The sequence below is a fragment of the Atractosteus spatula genome, chromosome 4, assembly GCF_055471065.1.
Source record: "Atractosteus spatula isolate fAtrSpa1 chromosome 4, fAtrSpa1.hap1, whole genome shotgun sequence".
NCBI classification, from domain to species: domain Eukaryota; kingdom Metazoa; phylum Chordata; class Actinopteri; order Semionotiformes; family Lepisosteidae; genus Atractosteus; species Atractosteus spatula.
Genome location: NC_142709.1, coordinates 56,933,791 through 56,941,844, shown reverse-complemented (window position 1 = coordinate 56,941,844; position 8,054 = coordinate 56,933,791).

The following is an 8,054-nucleotide window of genomic DNA, read 5'->3' as shown; positions in this document are numbered from 1 at the left end:
AGAAGCAGGCTCATTCATAGGTTTCACTGCATATTTAGAACAGATAAAAAAACAGCTCAGGAGGCACAGGGTGTAAATGGTGTCTGATTTTCCTGAACAATAAAGTATGATAAAGTTGCCTGTGCCAAATACAGAAATATACAGATAGTTTAATTCATATGTAAATAAATAATTTTAAGCTCACAGACCAAAAGGTGTGACAGTTGAAAGCAACAGATATCTCTATCTTTCAGTACCTCTCAAATGAATGATTAACAACAGAAAACTATGGACATAGGTATCACTAGTTTAAATATTAAAATGAATGTACAGTACATCAGATTAGAGTCTCAAATTTATTAATCTGCACTATCTAAAAATAACAGTAAAGAGAAAATATTTTTCAGGCACACAATTTTCCACTGCTTTCTGATAAAAATGATAAAGGAAAAAATAACTGGAAAGCAGCATAATTTTAGAACAGTTTCTAGTTTGGTATTGAAAAAAACAGAGTGATGAAGTCAATTCATACATTGGAGTTATTAGGAGGCCATGATTGGGAAAGGACATTTACCATTTGGACATTTGGCCAGGATAGCACCCCTACTATTTTCGAGAAATGCCATAGGATTTTTAATGACCTCAGTTTTACAAATGCAGCCATTCAAAATGCACGCAAATGAACATTCGCAAAATAATCTGCAGTTTAGCACATTATGCCGCAGTACATGATTGGCTGGCCAAAATAACTGACAGGTGGCACCTGTGGTGCATTGGTTGTTAGTGAAACGATTGCTTCATTTAATCTCTTTACGGTGCATGTTTAAATCCGCTTAATATTGAGTATTAATATGGAATTTTACAACGAAAGGGAAATTTTAGTAGCTGAGCATAAAAACAAGCGGAGCATAATGTGTCTGAAGGTCATACATTTTAATTTTAATTTTAATTAAATATTAATTTAGGAATATAAACTACAGTATATATAGCTGGTATTGGTAGTTTAAATAAAAAATACACACCAGAATTCCACTTTCTTCATAAACATTTTAGACATTGAAGTCTTTCATTCAGTTACATACTCTGGTTATTTTGGAAAAGTTTTTTCGTGCTCCTTTTGACTATAATGAGTTTATATACAGTACACGTTATCTGAAGGACAGTGTTTCCTTCACTAATGGGCCATTAGTACCCACACAGACCACAGGGTGAGCACCCCCTACTGGCCCCACTAACACCACTTCCAGCAGCAACCTTAGTTTTTCCCAGGAGGTCTCCCATCCAGGCTCTAACCTGCTTAGCTTCAGTAGGCTGTTAGTTAAGAGTTGCAAGGTTGTTTGTCTGCTGGCCATATTTTTACCTCACACCTGAAGAAGGCTCCACAGCCGAAACGTTGTGTTTTCTTTCTTTTCTTTTCAGCATGGAATAAACCTATTACTTGTTCCATAATTTTACCATGACTGTTTTTGTTATTAGCCCATATATCATGAGACCCAAGCATCTGAATCTCCATGCTTGTTTCAACACAAATATTTATTTATTGTGACATAAATACTATTTCCTGAGCAGGGTACAATACCTGCATGTGTGATTTGAGCAAAAATAAAGTATTTGAGTATTTTAATTTCTGAGATCTATTACAATTTTCCTACAATTTTACATTAACTTAAAGCATGGGATGAGTTTGGTCAAATATCATGTTTAGGAGCATTTTATGTTTGATAAAATGCCAATGAGTACAGAGCAGAATTCCATTGATCTCTTTTAAAGTGCTCCATCCTGTTAATTCTTATATTATGATGCAACTGTTAGTGTGAGGATTTTGTGTAAAAAAAGAACAAAAATAAACACAGCTCTTTGGTTCTCTGCAAAATAATGAAACGAATACGCCCCTGGGCATAACAGGGATGGTGGCTGCCTGGGCTATGAAGGTCTTCTTTAGCTTAGCTGGCAAGAACCCTGTTGAGTGACGCCAGAGACCCAGGTTCACGCCCATGCGGTGAGGGACGCGAGGGGGTGGGAGCGGCGAGGGCACAAGCCCAAAGAACCCCAATCTGTTACAATAATTTACGTTTGAATTGAAGATGACTTCATATGAATCTTTATAAAAAAGCAGTGTCTGGCAAAAAGTGTCATCACACCTTTCATGCCCGTACAATAATACCTGTAGATATGATTGTACTGTATTGTACAGTAGATATTACTGTATACAGGTAGTACTGTATTTCTTTTACATGTCATGTATAGTTTTTAGATGTATAATGCATAGCCAAAATGATAAATTCTGAATGAAAAAGAAATATAGGCTTTGAAAATATTACAATGGCTCAATAGTAGAATTTGAGTTGAAAAGTGAAAAGGAGCTCTGTTAAAAATATTTTAATGATTAGTCATGCAATAATTCTTATTTGTTGAATTTGAGTCATGCATTTACAATGTGAGTTTTCCTGCTAGGTTACAGAAATACTGGACCGTTAAAATCTTGTACAGAAGATTAATCTTTCTTGGATTGAGAGCAAACATGAGAGCTGGTATATATTTAACTGGTAACATTTATAATGCAACAGGAACAAAGGAAATGTTTTACGAGAATGCACACGAGCATATTGGTCCCTTGTCTTTCTGAAATCCTGCCCACAAACTTCTCAGACCTGACTAAGTAATAAATTGTTTGTAAAACAAGGTTGGGGACCTGGTTTATTTTAGATTTCTATCTTTTATTTTTTTTGCAAGAAAGAAATGAGGAACGAAAGAACAGAAGAATGCAAGGCAAACACCAGAAGGTTCAAGGAGTGAACAGCAGGAAACAGATCAATAATAATGTTTCATTTCTAAACATCTCCTAGCACCGTAAAGCATTCTGCAGACACAAACCACTGGATTACCTAACAGGGTGTTGACATGTTAGATGGAAGTCTGTGTGTAGCTCAGTCCCCAGCGGACCATCATTCCAGAACTAACTTCACAGAGAGAGGAGGCACTGGCAGGCAAAAGGGCCTCATTACTGAGGTACTCCACTAGCAAATAGCTGTTGGCAGATGATGACAAATATGGAACTCAGAGAACCAAGGTCTCCACAATCTGCAACACTCTCAGGAAGAAAAAAAAGAGAGAGAGCAAAACAATGCAGCACTGAAGAAAGCCTTTTGCCGGGAAGCCAACAGGATTTTAAAGTAGAAATACATTTATATTTTTAAAACATCACAAAGTCTGCCACCCACATTGATAGCCTATTTTCTCCTTGCCTATACACTCCAGCCCTCTCCTGTCCTGCCCTCTATCTCCCCTCTCCTTTTCCTCCATTTTTCTCTCCCTCTCCTTTGCTTCTGCCTTTCTGCTTTATAGGTGTTAACTCTTTTGTGTCAGTTTTAAATTGCACAAAGGCCGACAAATGTCTTTTCCGCCCTTTCAAAGAATTTGATTGCTTTAATGAATATAATTGTTTCGCTTTTTTTCCTTCTCGAAAGAGAGACATTTTTACAACATGCCTGTTGTTAAATTGACTTTTTCCTACTCATGAAAATTAAGCTAAATCGGAAATAGTGAATCACATCAGCAGGAAGAACAGAACTGAGGGTCAGAAAAGCCAAGATTTTATTTCTCTGTTTAAAACCTCTGTGAAATGTACTGTAGATTAAATACAGATTACTTTTATTACTGCTAAGTTGTGAACAATCTGGAGATGTCTGAACTCGTGTGGTTCATGAGTGATCTGTTCTTCAGAAGAAAAAACGTGTCTTTAATCTGTCATATATTTTTGATCTGTCTTTTTAATTACTGGGAGGATGACTGGGGTGGTTTTGGTCTTGGCATTGGTTTTCATGATGCTTAAAATGTGTACAAGCAATTATTAAACACGAGTGCTATTAAAAGGCACAAAAATCCTCTTTTCCTCTCTACTCTCTTGAGCATGCCCTTTTCTGCCAGGTTGGGTTTCTCCCCGTCATGTTTTTGAGAGGGCCTGCCCCTTATTGAAGCTACCATGAGTGCTGGAATGGCACTGCAGTCAGACAGTAAATCAAGCTTAATTTAAGCTTTCTGATAAACTGGGGGATGGGGTGGGGGGGGGGTGAAGGGGGGCTGTACAGCATGAAGTGGACTGATGGGCCAGAGGCTATAGAGAAGAATGGCTGAGCTGGGAAAATGTGTCGTTATTCAGAGAGTCACTCAATTCAGCACCACAAAGAGGTGAAGGTCAAAGAGAAAGCTGGCATCCAGCATATTCTGTCTTTCAGTCTGTCTGTCTGTCTGCTGCCTGGCCTCGCAAACTACACCTGCAGAATGCAGCAGTCTTTTACAATAGACCGAAACTCTAGAGAGAATGTTCCTCTGTATTTCTTTCCTTTGATCTTCAGAAGTTTCTAAGGATTGCTCGAAGATATCCAACAGATATGTTTTATTCATTCAAGCACGGGATGCTGATTTGTCTTGAGCTCACAAATATGTTTGACATGTTTAGGTACAACAGGCTAACAACAGGCTGCTGTTGGGGGTCAGTTGCCTTCTCCACAACCTTTTCTGTTATGTCAGTATTTATTGGTGACAGGCAGCAGAGGAAGCACCTGGAATCCATTGGAGCAGAATATTAATGTGTGTCTGTGATGCTGAGAGGGCAGTATTCAGGGCTGGGAATCCATCTGCCCTCCACAAGAGGGGCTCCTTACATACCAAACTCCAGGAGTTCTCCAGGAGTCAGGAGGTGGTGCCATGAGGAAAGGGCAGACTATAAGACAGTGGAGGGGCAACATACTAGGGAATTAATCATTTTAGAAGAGGAGTAAGACATACCTGCAGCAGAGCACTGCTCATCCACACTGCTTCGGAGTAACACCTGTGCAGTTTTGGAAACAATCAACAGGATGGTAACCTAATGGAAATGTCTTTTCGTGAATGCCTTTTACTACATTAAAACATAACGTAAAACACAGCAGAGTACAATTGCATTGTACCCTGTTTAAAGGTAGTGGAAGCAAATTAAAACAAGTTATACAGATTAAAAATACTACGAATTGTGTTATTCAATTAATATAAATTTGGTGAAAACTCTCCCCTGAATTTTGAAAGACAAATTTGGTGTCCCCTGACATATTGGGGGATATTGGGGGGTCCATTGCCTGTCAGCATCGTTAAAGAGTGAAAACAATTTATTTTAATAGTGTTTTATTGGTGTAATACAACATGCATATGCCAGGTTTGTAGCCCTGCGCACGTTCAGTGCTTCTAAACACTATAGCATTACATTGATTGAAAAGACACATTGTCTATACACCTTTTCTACACTCCCTAGGTACACATTTTTCTTTTTCTGTTTTATAGACTTAGTTTTAAAGATCAAGAAAAAATTGTGTTGGCTACAAACTGTAAATAAGAAATCCCCCCGGCAATGTGTATTTCACAAATTTAACTGAAATGTAGTGGTGCAGCGCTCTACTATTCTTCTGTAAAAGGTACTGTACAGTGTAAAAAAGATCCTGTATTTATCTGAGTGAGAGATAGCAGGTGCTGATATATATCAGCAGCAACACAAAACAGTTGCATCAAAAAGAAGAAACTAAAATATTGAAAAAACACCTATTTACTGTAGCTTGTTAAGTTTTCTTTTGAGATCGTATCCTTGTGACGACAGTCTGGTTCAAAGTAGTTCTAGCTTACAAAATAATCAAAAAGCAAAAACATACACTTGCATACACAGAAACACATTCATCTTCCTGCCCTTTCAACTCATATCCTTCCCAAGTTAATATCATTTGGTCCATATCCTGAAAGGCCCTTTCAGTAGAAGCGCACTTGTGCTTGTTGTATATTCAAGACACACTCTTATCTGATGAAAACTTCCTGAGTTATTTTCTGTCAGCAAACAATTAAGGAGGTCTGTTGTATTGCCCCGTTGTTAAATTGGGATACAGTACAGCTCAGGCCTATAAGCTAGGGAATGACCACTCTGTGTGTGCTGTCAGCGGGATCGCAGTGCATCTTTTAAAGTAGTCTCTGTGGCCTCTTTACTCTCATGCACACAAATTATAAGTGCAGTCCCAGACATCTTAAAACACTTACACGGTTACAACGAACATAAATATCTATTCCAATAAAAATACAGTGAGCACCATACTCTGGATCTCCTGGAATTTATACTGGTAATCAAGGATTCACAGGAATCAAAGTATTGAATATTTTAAAACTGTCTATGCTTTCACAGCTGTCATGTCTATCCCCATCACGTGATTGCTGGTCACACTTCATCACCTACTGTATTCAAGAAACAAATCCCAGGTTTGCACGGCCCCTCAGCAGGAATCAATTAGGAACAAAGGGGTGCCTCAGTGAAGGGAAGCTGGCAGGAACAAAGTCTCCCATCACAGGGGTCCTACAGATTCACAGCAGGTACCTGTACATAGCTGTGGCATAGCAATGCAGACTACATTACATTGCACTGTACTGTAAATCACAAAACGAGACATCAACATGCACAGCTTACCGCTGGGGTTCGGTGCACTAAACACACAAAACTATACAATGCACAAACAGGCAAAAAGCATGACAATCACAGTATTTGCAGAAAACATATCCATGAAACTGGTTACTTTTTAACAGAAATTCATAAAATGCCAAATTTTAATGTACATAATACATCTTATTTCTTTTTAGAAGCTGAAAGATGAGCTTTCAATGCATTCTAAGTTCTCCATTACAGACTTCTGTATCAGAAAACACCATGGAATAGACTTGAGGCATTACATTCCTTCTGAGAGGGCCGTGGTTCTTCTGAATTTGGTTCCAGTCTAAGAAGTCAATTGAACAACCTAATTATTTTCTAATTTAGACATATTTTTCTTAAGGTTCAGATTTTACGGTTGATTGCACAAGACATTAACTTAATTAAAGGTACCTATAAATTACTTCAGAGCCTGGTTAGAAGTATTGGTATAGAAGGAGTATAAAAGAAAAAATGATTTTCGAACAATGCATTTCTCCCAGCACTTTTCTGTGTTTGTGCTTGGCGGATACAGGTACAGTGCCATCCCTCCTTGGAGCTCCTGTGCAGCTGTGTATCTAGGGTGCAGCTTGTCCCCTGTTCCCCTGCCCATATCTTTTCTCCTTTCCTCTTTCTCTTGCAGTCTGCAGTCCCTGCCTGGTCCAGTCTCTCTTATCTTTCTGTCCACTTCTCCTAATCACCACACCTTGGGCCCCAGTTATATACAGTACAGTATTTGTTATTTTAATCTCTGTCCCTTCACCAATCCATGCTATAACCTGCCACGGATTCTCTATACCTCCTCCTCCAAACTAAGCCAGCTTCAAAACCAAACATTTTGAAGCCATTACTAGGTTTGGCACACGTTTCTCCACTGCTCCTCTAGGAATCCCATTTACCATGCTCAACCCTTGAAGCTCTGATCCACTGATGTTATGGAATCTTAGATCAAATTGTTTCATTCTTTCAGCACGCACACCATCTTCAAGATTCTGCTTCAGTGTTACTGGGTTGACATTTATTTTCTTTTTTCATTCTTGTTCAAACAATATTCTCTGGAACAGAGTTTCCTCTCTCTCGCCAGTTGATTTGGCAATGCTACTAAAACACTAATCCCTCAAATTTCTTTCCGTCTCTCTATCCACTGCTAACTGCTTCATCCAATTCAGTGTCACAGGGGAGCTGAAACCCATCTTTGCAAGCAACAGAAGGCAGGGTACACCCTGAATGGGATGCTAGTCCATCGCAGGGCAGACACACACACACCAGGGTCAACTCACCATACCACCAAAAATGTTTATTTCAATGTTTTTATTAATTCATTGATACATTCATGCATCTACTTCATTCTAAGTAGTTTGTCTACAATGCAGTTAGATTTTTTTGGGGGGGGGGAGTAGAGAGAACAGACTGGAAGCTGTGACCATATTTCATGTAAATTGGGTATTATACAGTCACATCCCATTGAAAAGGGAAATGAAATGCATTTTTCTGTCCTTGCCACATGCAGGACTCTTAACGGCCCGGATCCCGGATATATTTATTTTCTTTTGCTGATCTACAAGCTGATTTGTCTCCCCCCCTATAGTACGTAAGAGCCACA